The sequence below is a fragment of the Bos indicus genome, chromosome 18, assembly GCF_029378745.1.
Source record: "Bos indicus isolate NIAB-ARS_2022 breed Sahiwal x Tharparkar chromosome 18, NIAB-ARS_B.indTharparkar_mat_pri_1.0, whole genome shotgun sequence".
NCBI lineage: Eukaryota > Metazoa > Chordata > Mammalia > Artiodactyla > Bovidae > Bos > Bos indicus.
The window spans coordinates 60,296,973-60,314,337 of NC_091777.1; the positions used below are offsets into that span (position 1 = coordinate 60,296,973).

A 17,365-nucleotide genomic window follows, 5' to 3' on the forward strand; every position below is an offset into this window, starting at 1 on the left:
CCCTGTATGAAAAGAGCACACCTAACATTGTTCTCAATGGTGAAAGACTGAAAACTTCCTCTGAGATCAGGAAGCAGGCAAGGACGTGCAGTCTGCACCACTGTTCAACAAAGGACTGAAACCCCTAACCAGAGCAATTAGACAAGAAAAAGAAATCAAAGCTTTCCAAAGTGAAAAATTAGAAAGTTGCCTTCTTTCCTAGAGGACAAGGTCTTTTATGCATAAACTGTAAAGACTCCACACAGACACAAAAAAACCCTGCCACATCAAATAACAATTTTAGCAAACTATCAGGATACAAAAGTCAACATGCAAATCAGTTGCATTTCTCTACAAAATGAACAATGTCAAAAGAAAATCACATAACAATTTTATTTACTATTGTATTAAAAATGGATGAAATATTTAGGAATAATTCACCAAGGAGATGAAACATATACACTGAAAACTACTTAACCACTTCTAAAAGAAATCCAAAATAAACAAATAAATCTAGTAGTCATGGACTGGAAATCTCAGTACTCTTTAAATTTGCAAGTTACCCAAAGTGTTCCACAGATTTAATGAATTCATTATGAAACTTAAAATAGAAATGCTTGCAGAAATAGAAAAAACTTGCCAGAAGTCATAAAGAATCTCAAGGGGACCACAAACGGCAAAAATACTCTTCAATAAGTAGAAAGAAGAAAGATGAAGGCCACCCTTTTTAAAATTTCAAGCCATATCAAAATATAATCCAGATGGTGTAGTACTGGCATAAAAACAGATTTATACACCAAGGAAACAGAAGAGAATGCTCAGAAATAACCATTTGCATATATTTAAAATCTAATGATAAGGATGCTAAGAAAACCCAGTGGAAAAAAGACAGTTGCCATAACAAATGATGAAATTACGGGTTAAACAATGAAGAGGAAACCTCACGTGCATCAAAAGTAAAAAATCTCTGTGCCAAACCACAAAATGAACACCGTGAAAAGACAAAATCTGAAGAATGAAGGCAATGAAAGTGAATTTCCAGCTGTGAGATTTAGATTCATGTCACAGTTTCAAACAGATGATGGAATAGCACACCCTCTATCACTGATACCTGATTCTGAACTTTCCATCCCATTTCCAATCAAGATTTTGAAGTCAGTGCCTCACTCACTTAGCTTCAATTACCTTAGAACAAATTTTCCTTTTTAGGTCTACTTCCAGATTTTACCAGGTACTGTGCATGTTAATACCTGACTTCCACCCACAGCTTCTTAATCCTGATTGACAGAGCAGACTGCACATCCAGAAGAGCCCTAGGCAATCCCTGCTGCCCAACAGCACTGAGCTGCTGCTGCTGCTGCTGCTGCTAAGTCGCTTCAGTCATGTCCGACTCTGTGCGACCCCATAGATGGCAGCCTACCAGGCTTCCCCATCCCTGGGAGTCTCCAGGCAAGAACACTGGAGTGGGTTGCCATTTCCTTCTTCAATGCATGAAAGTGAAAAGTTAAAGTGAAGTCGCTCAGTTGTGCCCGACTCTAGCGACCCCATGGACTGCAGCCTACCAGGCTCCTCCGTCCATGGGATTTTCCAGGCAAAAGTACTGGAGTGGGGTGCCACTGCCTTCTCCAACAGCACTGAGACCCCTTCTCAAACCTGTGGGTGTGAAGCCCTGCCCAGGATGGTGCCCTCCACACAAGGTCCAGGCCACTGGGTCATGGGGTGATGGGATCTAAGTGGAGACGACAGGCCCTGAAGGAAGTTCCCTGGTGAGTGTGCATGTACAGGCGTCAGGAAGGATACTTCAGAGTCACAGATGATTAGTAAGTCCAAAGAAGGGCATTTCAGGAAGGATAGACTGAGAATCAACTGAGAATATGATTTTACCTGAGAAAGAGGCATTCCTGTTGCCTTTCCTTTCTTCCTCTTTCCAGCTTCTTCCTCAGACAATGTAAGTTTTTAGAAGTTGATCTGGCAAGTGGAAAAACGGCTGCTTAAGGCTTAGAATCAACATCCCCCACTTCGTTTGCCACAACCACAAAAAAAGGAAGACCTCACTATGTGGAACAGTCCTTTGGTGTCCACTGCCTCGGGTGGGATGCTGTTTCTGCCCTCCTATTTCTTCCCTCACACCTGTCCTGCCCCCCTCTGCAACTTGTTCTCCTCTTGCTGCTCTTCTCCCCACCCCCACCCTTCTAATTGTCCTAAATATCTATACATCTGTCTCTTTCTTTCTCCAACTCTGTTCCCTCTCTGCCTCCTAGTCACACCCCTTCTCTCCCTGTTACACTCCCACTCTGGGGCACTCCAGGTTTCTAGCCTTATTTCCTCCTCTTCTCTTCTGCTACTGCTGCTAAGTCACTTCAGTCGTGTCCGACTCTGTGTGACCCCATAGATGGCAGCCCACCAGGCTCCCCCGTCCCTGGGATTCTCCAGGCCAGAACACTGGAGTGGGTTGCCATTTCCTTCTCCAATGCATGAAAGTGAAAAGTGAAAGTGAAGTCGCTCAGTCGTGTCTGACTCTTAGCGACCCCATGGACTGCAGCCTACCAGGCTCCTCTGTCCATGGGATTTTCCAGCCAAGAGTACTGGAGTGGGGTGCCATTGTCAACACCTATCCCTGTTTCTCTCCTAGGATCACCCCTTGTCAGCCCTCCTATCGCAGACGCAGAGCCCCTGTCTCGTTGTCTCCAACTCCTGGAGATCCCACGCAGTGGTCCATTTCTCTTTCACCCACCCGCTACTTTAAGGGAGAAATCTATTTCATGTTACCATCCCTTTGCAAGTGCCTCAGCCATCCTGGGCGACCCCGTCGGTTCTCCCATCGTTTTCCACTTCTGACTTTGCCTTTCACTCTCAGTCACTGCTTCTTCTGATCCCCCTAGCCCACATATCTACAGAAATGATGAGTAAATGAAACGCCCGCCTATCAAAAGAGCACATTTTCCAACGAGACGGACTCGTGACGGAAAAACGCTGGGTGTCACACGTCCAGCCCAGGGGTGAGGAAAAGGGACTGACCAGGAAGGGAGGCCTGCGGGGCAGAACGATCGGCCTGAGGAGACGCGAGGGCAGAGAGGCTGGAAGCGAGGGGGTCTCAGGGGTCGGGCGGGCTCTCCGGAACCCAGGACCGGGGAGAGGAATCGGCTTCTCCGGGAGTGGAACTGTCGACGCGACCTCCAGGGGTTGACAGGGTGAGGCGGTGGAGGTAGGCGTGCCCGAATCCCCCTCGCGCCCGGGGACTTTACAAGGCACAGGCGCAGGTACTAACGGTTAAGTTTTAAGCATGAAAATATCCCGGAAGGCGGCGTCTCCGGGGCCAAAGGCGAAAACCAAACGGCAAGGACAAGCCTCACAGCGATTTCGAATACTTGACCTAAACGGCGGCCTCTGGGTTTATTTGGGGCGGAGTTCGGGGTATTGGGATATTACTGCCGCAGAACCAGCCGGACCCTGAAGATGGGCGTGGCGAAGGCAGGCGCTTAGGGTTACTCTAGGAAAAAAAACAAGCAAAGGCCGTGCGGCGACCTTCTCTGTCCGCTTTCCGCTTCCGCAGGAAACTGCGCACGCGCGGATAACGAGGCGGAACTTCCGGGTCGGGGGCTGGGCGGATCGCTGCAGGCGAGGGGCGGGGCGAGGAGCGTCCCGGTAGGCAGGCCGAGAGTAAGGCGGGGCAACGGGCAGGGAGGTGCTTAACAGTTCTGTCATGCCTCATAAATTACATCTGTTTTTTTTTTTTTTAATCTGTTGCATTTAACATCTATATAGATAGCATATTCTTCTATAATTACAATATGGAAATGTCTATGACCAAATAAACTTTTTGTCATATGTTGAGGAAAGAACGGTGGTAGTAGTGAAAGTCGCTGGGTCGCATCCGACTCTGCGACCCCATGGTCTATACAGACCATGGAATTCTCCAGGCCAGAATACTGGAGTGGGTAGTATTTCCTTTCTGCGTGGCATCTTCCCAAACCAGGGATCTAACCCAGGTCTCCCGCCTTGCAGGCGGATTCTTTACCACCTGAGCCACAAGGGAAGCCCTGTTAGTAAGATTCATCCAGTGTTTTAGCAACAACATCTAAGCAGCCACGGTATGGTCAGTGTTGGGGACAGACTTAAAAATCTGCAATCGGTGCATACCTTTGATTTCTTCTTTTAGAGCCTGTTGGCTGCTGGACAGTTCTCTTCTCCTTAAATTCTTCCCATTTAATTTGAATTTTATACATTCCCCCACAGCCTCCTGGAAATTTTGAGGATTTGGGTCACTTTGCTCTCCCCCTCCGGATGCGAGGAAAACATGCACTGGGCACAGTGGAGAGGAGGAAGCTGGCGGGTTCCGCGGACCAGAGGCGCCGCTGCGGCGGGGCTCCACGCCGCCATGCCCGCAGAGGCGGCCGGCCTTCCCAGGTCGCTGTGTCACCCCGTTACACTTTTAAGGCAAAAGCTTATAACTTTGTAGACCAGTTATGTTGGAAACTAGGATCTTTCCTCCTAACAAGTAGAAAAATTTCAATAAAGATTTTATTTTCCTTTTTAAAATTTTTTGCAATTACGAAAGTATGACAACACATTTACATGAGGCTTTGAAAATAGTTACAGACAGTTCCACTATATATTACAATTTTTTTAAGAGTAGACAAATTAAGATTTTTAGTTGGAATTTCAATATTAAACCCTCAAAAATTAATATAATGGACAGGAAAGTAGGATATACTAGACCTGAAAAGAACTGTGAACCAATTGAACATAATTAAGACTTATACAATTTTCACACAACAGCAGGATACATATTTTATTCAAGTTCCCATAGACTATTAACCAGGAGATACTGGAACATGATGTAAAACAAGGTGCAAAAGTTTCATGGTCTAAATAGAGTGTTGAAATCATACAGGGCCTGTTCTCTTATTACTGTGAAACTATGTGAGAAATCAATACCAAAAGGTATTTGAAAATAACTCACATATTTTCAAGTGCAATAAATAAATAAATAAATGTTTTTGTCAGCAGGTTCTTGCCTGTCCTGCTCCTGGCAATTCAGGGGTTGGGAACCTGGGTCTCCAGAGAATTCCTGTAGGGTGATAATTGGATGCAGAACATTTCCTGCCATTAGAATAATTGAACCATCTTAAGAAAACAAGAAATTTTTTCTGGATTTCTCTCTGTACTGCAAACTAAAATAAGAAATACAAAACTATCCCTGGGGAAAACATGCCATTTTACAGTGACATCCCGTATAACAACTTTTCCTCTTTGTTCTTCATTCAGCTGGAAGGCCAAACTCCACATGGCTCGGTTCCAGAGACACAAGGTCAAAACCTACAGTCTGAGACTGGAGGACTAAGGTATGTGATAGGAACTTCCGTTAGTACCTTTTTTTTTTTTTTAATTTTGAAATTGACAAAGTTTACTAACCATTGCTTTAAAAAGAGCAATTTTCATTGATCAGTTGCTAAGTCGAATCTGACTCTTTGCAGCTCCATGAACTGCAGCACACCAGGCTTCCCTGTCCTTCACTATCTCCCAGGGTTTTCTCAAACTTCTGTTCATTGAGTGGGTAATGCCATCCAACCATCTCATCCTCTATTGCCCTCTTCTCCTGCCCACAATCTTTCCCAGCATCAAAGTCTTTTCCATTGAGTCCGCTCTTTGAATCATGTGGCCAAAAAGAGCAATACATCTTTAAAAATTGATGAAAACCGCATTATTCCTTTAGTTCACATTCTAAGCTTCTACTGCTCTCCACACAACAGGCCAATAATTGAGAGACAAGTTGCTGGGGCAGGAATAACGACTTTATTCAGAAAGTCAGCAAACCGAAAATATGGTGGACTATACCCCCAAAACCATCTTATCCGAGTTAGAACTCAGTCCCCTTTTATACTAAAAGAGGAGGGAGTAAAGTCAAGTCGAATTCCTTTGAACCTAAGGAATCAAACAGTTAAGTAACAGAGCATAAAATCCATCAATAAGAGTTCCCTGAGAAACCTCAAATAACATCAAGGAATTTGAAGAGCAATGGAAGGCCATAAAAGGTCATTGTATAGGGTCACTCCTCAACCCCTCCCCCACACACAATATCAGTAATCTTATTACTACTTAAATCATTCCTGTGCTGGGGTAGAAAAAATTTAAGGCTACATAATGTATTTAAGATGTAATTTCAACTGTTAAAAAGTACAAAGCTTATTTATGAGATGATGTTTTGTAATAAAACCATGGAATTGCGTATCCATGCTCACATGCATGCACATGTAAATACACAATTGACTGAAATGAAGAGTTGCCACTTGACAGATTTTTAAATCATTTTCTCATTATCACTTTTAGTCATATGTATTTCAGCATCTCTGGGGCCATGAAAATGAATCAACTGTACTTAAGTTTGTCAATATTGCATTTTTTTTAAAGCTTATTTCTTTATTTAGGTTGTACTGGTCTTTGTTACTTTGTGTGGCTTTTTCTAGTTGCACTGAGCGGGAGATACTCTGTAGTTGTGGTGAGTGGGCTTCTCACTGCAATGGCATCTTTTGTTACAGAGAAGAGGTTGTAGGTGAACTGCAGGCACAAGGCTTCTGTAGTTGCAACACATGGGCTCTGCAGTTTTGGCTCACAGGCTCTCGAGCATGGGCTCAGTAGCTGTGGTGGACGGGCTTAGTTACTCCCGGGCATGTGGAATCTTCTCGGACCAGGGAGATCAAACCCGTATCCCCTGCATTGGCAGGCACATTATTATCACTGTACCAACAGGGAAGTCTCAACTCTAATACTATATTAGTTTAAAAGAAAGAAAAAGTAGTATACGTATGGCACCCCACTCCAGTACTCTTGCCTGGAAAATCCCATGGACGGAGGGGCCTGGTGGGCTGCAGTCCATGGGGTCACTAGGAGTCGGACACAACTGAGCAGCTTCACTTTCACTTTTCACTTTCATGCATTGGAGAAGGAAATGGCAACCCACTCCAGTGTTCTTGCCTGGAGAATCCCAGGGACGGGGGAGCCTGGTGGGCTGCCGTCTATGGGGTCGCACAGAGTCGGACACGACTGAAGCGACTTAGCAGCAGGCAGACAGTATACGTATAAAAAACATATATAGAATACTTTGATTGCAATCCCTATAAAATACCTATATTCAAAAATAATATGAAGGTATCTCTCCTGGCGCAATGGTAAAGAATCCATTTGCAAATGCAGAAGACATGGGTTCTGCTCCAGGATAACGCCACATGCCTCGGGGCAACTAAGACCAAGTGACACAACTACTGAGCCTGTGCTGTAACGCCCAAGAGCCCAAACTACTAGGCCCACGTGCTGAAACTACTGAAGCCCAAGCATCATACAGCCCATGCTCTGCAACAAGACACAAGAATGCCACGCACCACGACTAGACAACAGCTCCCACTGCTGGCAACTAGAGAAAAGACCAAGCAGTGACAAAGACCCAGAACACCTAAATAAATAATTTTTCTAAAAAAATAATGATTTTATCCTTAGTTAATTTTAGGTATGTAGTTACTAACAAAAACCAAAGTTTATTTGTTAATTCCACAATAAAACAATCAAACAAGGTTAGTAAAGTTGGGGACTTCCCTGGCAGTCCCATGATTAAGACCTCACGCTTCCATTTCAGGAGTTTCAGGTTCAATCCATACTCAGGGAACTAAGATTCTGCAAGCTGCACCATGTGACAAAAAAGACAAAAAAATTTCAGTGAACTTGGATTTCAGGGTGAAAAATAGATGATGGAATGAAAAGCCCCCTAGCCCTGAGGTCTCTTTCTGAACTTTCCATTCCGTTCCCAAACACCAAGATTTTCAAGGAGGTCCTCATTTAGTTTTAAATGTACTATAAATAGTCAGGACTGATTTCCCCTTATTGGCCTCTTTTCCAGATTTTACCACGTATTCTGAGCGTTAATACTTGATGTCCATGTGCAGCTTCTTTACCCTGGTTGACACAGAGCAGACAGTGCATCCAGATGGGCCCTAAGCAAGCCCTGCTGCCCAACAGCACTGAGACCCCGTCTCAAACCCATGGGTGAGAAGCCCCGGTGCCCAGGGGAGCCTCCCCACAAGGGCCAGGTCACCGGGTCATGGGGAGACGGGATCTAAGTGGAGACGACAGGCCCTGAGGGAAGGCCCCGGCTGAGTGTGCACATACAGGAGTCAGACAGGATACTTCAGAGTCAGACACAATTAGCAAGTTCAAGTAAGGGCATTTCAGGAAGGACAGACTGAGAATCAACTGAGAATATGACCTTACCTGAGAAAGAGCCATTCCTGACTCTTTTTATACCCTCTTCCATGTTTCTTCTCAGGCATCCTGCAGAGGTTGATACTAAAAGTTGAAAACATGCTATTTAATGCCTACAGTCAACATTCCCCCTTCCTGAGCTCCAACCACACATGCAGGGAAACCCTCACCATGGGGAACAGACAGTCCTCTGTGGCCAGTGTCTCAGGAGGGACTCAGGAAAGGCAACTCCCACACAGAGACCAACACGGGAGCTTTCCCACACTTTCCTTCGGATCACACTCCCCTCCTGGTGAGGCCTCATGCACACAGCAGTAGGGGGGACCTCAGCTGACCCAACAATTCCCTTCAGATCACAGAGCAGGCTCTGCTGCTGCTGCTGCTAAGTCACTTCAGTTGTGTCCGACTCTGTGCGACCCCATAGACAGCAGCCCACCAGGCTTCCCCATCCCTGGGATTCCCCAGGCAAGAACACTGGAGTGGGTTGCCATTTCCTTCTCCAATGCATGAAAAGTGAAAAATGAAAGTGAAGTCACTCAGTCGTGTCCGACCCTCAGCAACCCCATGGACTGCAGCCTTCCAGGCTCCTCCATCCATGGGATTTTCCAGGCAAGAGTACTGGAGTGGGTTGCCAAGAGCAGGCCCTGGTCCATCCCAACTCAGAACAGAGTGGCCTCTTCATCCCTGGGGCTGATCTCAGTCTCAGAAGTGGAGGCTAAGAGCCTTGGTGCTCAATGCAGGATCCCGATCAGATTTGCTGCACTGTGAATATACCGGGGACTAGGACCCACACAAGTATCTGAGGATGTCTGATATGGCAGGGGGTACCATACACGGTTTCGCAAAATGCTTCATGGATCTCATGGGAAACATGGGTTGAACACCATTAAAGGTGCCAAACCCAGCCCACCTCCTACTTTCTTCTTTTCCAGCCTTACTAAAAGAACTAATGAAATGGATATGTGTATACTTATCATGCATGATCTGACCATTTGACAGACATATACACTGTGAAATATTATCACATTCCAGTCATCAACACATCCATCAACTCCCAGTTTCCACGTTTTGTATGGTGACAACACTTAAGATTTACGCTACTGGCAAATTTAAAGTATGTAGTAACACAGAAGAATTTACTACAGTTAGAATGCTGCACATAGTGCCCCAGAACTTACTCATTTTACAACTCAAAGTTCATACCTTAACATCTCCCCATCTTCCCCAACTCCCAGATCCAGAAAACCACCATCCTATTGGCTGTTACTGACTTTCACTCTAGTAGATTCTACATGTAAGTGAGATCATACAATAGCTGTCTTTCTCTGCCTTAGTTCACTTAGCATATTGTTCTCTACATTCATACAGGTTATTCTAAGTGGCAAAAGTCTTCATTTTTTTTATGGCTCAATAATATGTCATCTAGTACTCCTTCACTGACTATTCTAAAGCCTTTGACTGTGTGGATCTCAACATACTATGGGAATTTATTAGAGATGGGAGTACCAGACCACCTTACCCGTCTCCTGAGGAATTGTATGCAGATCAATAAGCAACAGAACTAGAAATGGAACAACTGGCTGATTTAAAATTAGGAAAGGAGTAGGTTGTCACTCAGCTTATTTAACTTATATGCAGAATGCATCGTGAGAAATGCTGGGCTGGATGAATCAAAAGCTAGAGTCAAGAGTTCTGAGAGAAATATCAACAACCTCAGATATGCAGATGATGCCATCCTAATGGCAGAAAGTGAAGAGGAACTAAAGAGCCCCATGATGAGGGTAAAAAGAGGAGAGTGAAAAAGCTGCCTTAAAACTCAACATTCAGAAAACTAAGATCATGGCATCTGATCCCATCAATTCACGGCAAATAGATGGGTAAAAAGTGGAAACAGTGGCAGATTTTATTTTCTTAGGCTCCCAAGTCACTGTAGATGGTGACTGCAGCCTATGACAAACCTAGACAGCAGATTTAAAAGCAGAGACATTACTTTGGTGACAAAGGTATGTGTAATCAGAGCTGTGGTTTTTCCAGTAGTCATGTACAGATGTGGGAATTGTACCATAAAGAAGGCTGAGCACCAAAGAATTGATGTTTTTGAATTGTGCTAGAGAAGACCCTTGAAGGCACTTGGACTGCAAGATCAAACCAGTCAATCCTAAAGGAAATCAACCTTGAGTATTCACTGTAAAGACTGATGCTGAAGCTGAAACTCCAATACGTTGGCCACCTGATGCAAAGAGCTACCTGACTGGAAAAGACCCTGACACTAGAAAAGATTGAAGGAAAAAGGAAAGGAGACAGAGAGGATGAGATGCTTAGCTAGCATCATTCACTCAATGGACATAAATCTGAGCAAACTCCAGGAGATAATGGAGGACAGAGGAGCCTAGCGTGCTGCAGTCCATGGGGTCACAAAGAGTTAGACACAACTTACCAACTGAACAACAAAAAGCAGCAGCTAGCAGAATTTTATGTCTCTAACCATAGTGAATTCCAACTAGTGAATTCCAGCCCCTGGGGAATAAAAGATCAGTCTAACCACTGGATTGCTAGAGCATTATCTAGGTGATTTATTTATAAGATATAAAGATTTAGTCATGGAGAGGAGTAATGCATTACTCACACCCTATTTGGCAAAAAAGTTCTTATGGCCTTGCCTAACTGCACGGTGGCTGTGAAATTAAGAATAACATTGCTATGTCTTAGGAATGAAGAAAGTCATTACACTGTAGTGATTTTCACTGTGAATTTATATGTGGATATAAAAATGAATGAAAGAGCTGAAAATAGCAAGAAAAAACTACTTCATGTCTTTCAGACAGACTTAAGTTCAAATATTGAAATAATAATTTAAAATAATTTCACAACTATAAACCTTTTGAATATCCCTCAGGTTCAGGTAAGATGGTATGAATGACAGCCTAAAATGGATTTTTTTCATTTACCTACTTTGCTGCTAGAATCAGAATATTTATATTAAAACTTAGAGACTCATTTTAGCTTATTAAGATTCAGAAAAAAATCTAAAGGGAAGCACATCTGTGAGTTAAAAAAAACACAAAGGCCTCATTTAATTTTAAACTCTCATTTAGGACAAAGAAGAGACTGGCCATGGGTCACATGGGGTATTTTACATTGAGTATAAAGACAGTGAGTTGGTATATCTCTTTCAACAATTTTTCTTGACTACCTTGTTATTTGGGGCTTCCAAGATGGCTCAGTGGAATCTGCCTGCCAATGCAGGAGACACAGGTTTGATTTGGATCGGTAAGACCTCCAAGAGAAGGAAATGGCAACTCACTGAAGTATTCTTGCCTGGGAGATCCCATACAGAAGAACCTGAGGCTACAGTGCATGGGGTCACTGTAGGACACTGCTTAATGACTGAACAAATTCTTCATGCTGGGTGGTGAAATTTCAAGTTATCTGTCAAATAAGAGAAAAACTCATGAACACTGATCTTTTCAAACAATTTTACTGAGTGCTCCAAGCACAAAAAAGGTGTTTTTGTCCTTACTTGTGACATTATTTTATTTCTTAAATATTTTATATGCCTACTATATTCTTATTTTCTCTTCTTGTAAATCAAGGAACACAAAAAGGACATGAAGAGATCTATTTATAAGGTATACATTCACTGATGCCTGGCAAGGTTCACTCAATGTTCAAAAGACAAGACAGGCCCGAGATGGTGTCACTGCCTCCAGGATACCAAATCCACATTTCATTGTAGTGTCTCCCCTCTTAGAATCATGACCAGGAGGCACTGAGTCTGGAATTTACAGATGGACACTAGTGAAATAATCTGCAGGGTAAGACTCTGTCTGCATTCTCTCCCACCCTGAAATAGGAAATCAGACCTGAAGCGATGCCCTTTTTTTGTTTGTTTTGTTTGGTAATAACTTTCTTGTCCCATCCAGTTCTACCTGTGAAAGCTTTCCCTTTTGTATAGCTCCTTTGGCCACCTCTGTTAACTAGGTGGGATGTTTCCAGATGAATGAATCATTCAAGATACTCAATTATCTTTAAATTTACTAAGTTAAATTTTTGTACTGTTTTTTTCCCATTGGCCCTGCCTGGCATCTTGTGGAATCTTACTTCCCTGACCATGAATCAAATCCATGTCCTCTGTGGGGAAGCATGGAGTTCTAATCAGTGGGTCGCTGGGGATTTCCCCAAGTTTTGCACAAAATACACTGATAATTCTTTGCTACGCTATTTTCATTAGAGCCATCTGAAGTGTGTGGAGAAGGAACTCAAGAAAGGGTGTGGAGAATAACTCAAGTGCAAATTATGAACATGTAATCCCCAACCTGCATGTTGTCTGGTTCCATCGTGGAAAGAAATCATCATAGATTCTTTCAACCCTAAGAGCCAAATGCTGCATTTTTAGCTTCTGTTACCAAGCACTGGCTTCCCTGGTGGCTCAAACAGTAAAGAATCCACCTGCAATGCAGGAGACCCAGGTTTAATCCCTGGGTTGGGAACATCCCCTCAAGAAATGGCAACCCACTCCAGTATTCTTCCCTGGATAATTCCATAGACAGAGGAGCTTGGTGGGTTACAGTTCATGGGGTCGCAAAGAGTTGGACACGACTAAGCTACTAACACTTTTCACTTTCACAAAGTACTGAGGTGGGATAAAACTGTGTAGTGGGAGGAACATAATTCATCCAGGGTTGTGACAAGTAATCAAGACAGGAGACCCATGATACATTCTGAATAAAACAGTAACAAATGGTAATGGCAGAAGTTAAATGTGAACTACACACATATACATACTATTTGACTTTTTCTGATTAAAATCCACTCAGAAAACTGCTCTCTTGATGGTCAGATGGTATGGCACCCTGTCCAAAAACACACTGTGGTCTATGTATGGAAGGGTACCCTGAATATAGTGAGCATGGTAAATCATGTCATAGTTTCACATTATTCTCTGCCCATTCCTGATGCTAATTCATACACCACTGAATTTGATAATTCTGTGTCCCTGTTATCCAAGGAAAGATGGATATGAATTAACTACACCTAATGAAGTCAACCCCTTCATCTCACTGATTGCTTTCCAGAGACCATCATGAAATACCTGTACGAAAGCTATAAAATAAAACAAAACGCTTTTGAAACTTCTGCAGGAAAAGTCACAAATAGTAATGTCACCGTCTTAAGAAAACTCAAGTAATTAAATACTTTACACACTGAAGATAATGGACTATTACTACATATGTCTTAATTTTCACCATATTTAACATACATACGCTGTAACTTTCAATATATTTAATATATTTTTTCTACACTATGTAATATCACAGACTGAGGTCAGAGAACTAAAGCTTTACTTGTTCCTAATATGAATTGTCTTATGTGTAGTCTGCAGTAAGAACTAGTCCAAAAGTTTGACAAATTCATTACACTTGAAAGGATTCTCCAAAACACGAATTTCTTGGTGAATATTAAAAACATACAGTTTCTTAAAGTTGTTTTGACATTCAGTATACCTGTACAGTTTCTGACTTGTGTGAATTACTTCATTATGCACAAGGTCTGAATATTTGATGAAAAGCAATACAACATTTATTACCTGTGCAAGCCTGCTCTGCAATATAAATCCTCTCAGGTTCCAAAGTTTTGATCTTTGGCTAAAGCTTTAGCATACACAACTTTTTTTAAAAAATTATTTTAATTGGAGGCTAATTACTTTATAATATTGTGGTGGTTTTTGGCATACATCAACATGAATCAGCCACAGGTATACATGTGTCCTGCCCATCCTGAACTCCTCTCCCACATCCTGCCTCACCCCATCCCTCTGGATTGTCCCAGAGCACCGGCTTTGAGTGTCCTGCTTCATGCATCAAACTTGCACTGGTCATCTATTTTAAATATGGTAATATACATATTTCAATGCTATTCTTTCATCCCACCCTTGCCTTCTCCCACATAGTCCAAAAGTCTGTTCTTTACATCTCTGTCTCCTTTGCTGTCTTGAGTATAGGGGCATTGTTATTGTCTTTCTAAATTCCATATACATGTGTTAATATACTGTATTGGTGTTTCTCTTTCTGACTTACTTCACTTTCTATAATAGGCTCCAGTTTCGTCCACCTCATTAGAACAGACTCAAATGCATTCCTTTTTATAGCTGAATAATATTCCATGGTGTATATGTACTACAACTTCCTTATCCATACGTCTGCCAATGGATATCTAGGTTGCTTCCATGTCCTAGCTATTGTAAACAGTGCTGCAATGAACACTGGGGTACATGTGTCTATTTCAATTCTGGTTTCCTTGGTATGTATCCCCAGCAGTGGGATTGCTGGGTCATATGGCAGTTCTATCTCTAGTACAGCCACTATGTTCTCCATAGTAGTTTGCATTCCCACCAACAGTGTAAGAGGGTTCCCTTTTCTCTACACCCTCTCCAGCATTTATTGTTTGTAGGCTTTTAAAAAATTAATTAATTTTAATTGGGGGCTAATTACTTTATAATATTGTGGTGGTTTTTGCCATACATTGACATGAATCAGACATGGGTGTATCTGTGTCCCCCATCCCGAGCCACCCTCCCAACTGTTTCTAGACTTTTTGATGGCAGCCATTCTGACCGGCGTGAGATAGTACTTCATTGTGGTTTTGATTTGCATTTCTGTGATAATGAGTGATGTTGAGCATCTTTTCATGTGAGCACCTTTTCATCTTATATGTGTTTGTTAGCAATCTGTATGTCTTCCTTGGAGAAATGTCTGTTTAGCTCTTTGGCCCACTTTTTAATTGGGTTGTTTATTTTTCTGGAATTGAGCTGCATGAACTGCTTGTATATTTTGGAGATTAACTGTCAGTTGTTTTGTTTGCTATTATTTTCTCCCATTCTGAAGGCTGCCTTTTCACCTTACTTATAGTTTCCTTTGTTATGCAAAAGCTTTTAAGTTTAATTCGGTCCCATCTGTTTCTGTTTTCATTTCCATTACTCTGCGAGGTGAGTCATAGTGGATCTTGCTGTGATTTAGGTCAAAGAATGTTCTGCCTATGTTTTCCTCTAAGAGTTTTATAGTTTCTGGTCTTACACGTAGCTCTTTAATCCATTTTGAGTTTATTTTTGTCTATGGTTTTAGAAAGTGTTTCATTCTTTTACAGGTGGTTGACCAGTTTTCCCAGCAACACTTGTAAAAGAGATTGTCTTTTTTCCATTGTATATTTTTGCCTCTTTTGTCAAAGATAAGGTGTTCATAGGTGCATGAGTTTATCTCTGGGCTTTCTATATTGTTCCAATGATCTATATTTCTGTCTTTGTGCCAGTACCATGATATCTTGATGACTGTAGCTTTGCAGTACAGTCTGAAATCAGGAAGGTTGATCCCTCCAGTTCCATTCTTCTTTCTCAAGATTGCTTTGTCTATTCGAGGTTTTTTGTGTTTCCACACAAATTGTGAAATTATTTGTTCTAGTTCTGTGAAATATACTGTTGGTAGCTTGATCAGGATTGCATTGAATCTATAGATTGCTTTGGGTAGAATACTCATTTTCACTATATTGATTCTTCCAATCCATGAACATTGTATATTGCTCCATCTATTTGTGTCATCTTTCTTTCACTAGTGTTTTATAGTTTTGTATACATAAGTCTTTTTGATTCTTTAGGTGAATTTATTCATAAGTACTTTATTCTTTGCATTGCAGTGGTGAATGGGACTGTTTCCTTAGTTTCTATTTTTTCATTGTTAGTATATAGGAATGCAAGGGATTTCTGAGTATTACTTTTATATCCTGCAACTTTAGTATATTCATTGATTAGCTCTAGTAATTTTCTGGTGGTATCTTTAGGGTTTTCTGTGTAGAGGATCGTGTCATCTGCAAACAGTAAGAATTTTACTTCATTTCCAATAAGGATTCCTTTTATTTCTTTTACTTCTCTGACTGCTGTGGCTAGGACTTCCAAAACTATGTTGAATAGTAGTCGTGAGAGTGGGCAACCTTGTCTTGTTCCTGATTTTAGAGGAAATAGCATGCACAACTTTTGTGTGGTTTCTTTGGAAGACATATATTTTTAAGGCTAATATACACTGAAGTCTTGAGAAAGCCCTTGCCGACACAGTTCCATGACTTCTCTTCAATATGGACTCTTATAGCATAATATTTCAACTCAAGGTGAAATTTTTTCCACTCCAATTGCATCTGTAAAGCATTGCTCTAGTATCATCCCCAAACTTTGCTGTTTCAGAAAATTCCTTCCTACAAACATATTTGTGCGGCTTGTCTCCAGGATATATATTCCTACATACCAAGAGAGTGACTAGTAATTGTAAAAACTGCCAGACTCATTGCATTTCTAAGTATAAAGTATTTGATGAATCCTGTATTCCAATCCCAAAGAAAAGAAATGCCAAAGAATGCTCAAACTACCGCACAATTGCACTCATCTCACACACTAGCAAAGTAATGCTCAAAATTCTCCAAGCCAGGCTTCAGCAATACGTGAACCGTGAACTCCCGGATGTACAAGCTGGTTTTAGAAAAGGTAGAGGAACTAGAGATCAAATTGCCAACACCTGCTGGATCATGGAAAAAGCAAGAGAGTTCCATAAAAACATCTATTTCTGCTTTAATGACTATGCCAAAGCCTTTGACTGTGAGGATCACAATAAACTGGAAAATTCTGAAAGAGATGGGAATACCAGACCACCTGACCTGCCTCTTGGGAAACCTATATGCAGGACAGGAAGCCACAGTTAGAACTGGACATGGAACAACAGACTGGTTCCAAATAGGAAAAGGAGTACGTCAAGGCTGTATATTGTCACCCTGCTTATTTAACTTATATTCAGAGTACATCATGAGAAACGCTGGGCTGGAAGAAGCACAAACTGAAATCAAGATTGCCAGGAGAAATATTAATAACCTCAGATATGCAGGTGATACCACCATTATGGCAGAAGGTGAAGAGGAACTAAAAAGCCTCTTGATGAAAGTGAAAGTGGAGAGTGAAAAAGTTGGCTTAAAGCTCAACATTCAGAAAACGAAGATCATGGCATCTTGTCCCATCACTTCATGGGAAATAGATGGGGGAACAGTGAAAACAGTGTCAGACTTTATTTTGGGGGGCTCCAAAATCACAGCAGATGGTGAT

The 17,365-nt window shown here is 42.0% G+C and overlaps 1 protein-coding gene and 1 pseudogene across 1 annotated transcript in view; both read right to left on the reverse strand.

Moving 5' to 3' along the window:
* The window catches only part of LOC109571956 (zinc finger protein 665-like), a 76,855-nt gene that overhangs the window by 39,028 nt on the left and 20,462 nt on the right, over positions 1-17,365 (reverse strand). The window lies entirely within an intron of this gene.
* On the reverse strand, positions 4,058-4,359 carry LOC109571819 (bolA-like protein 3 pseudogene; annotated as a pseudogene).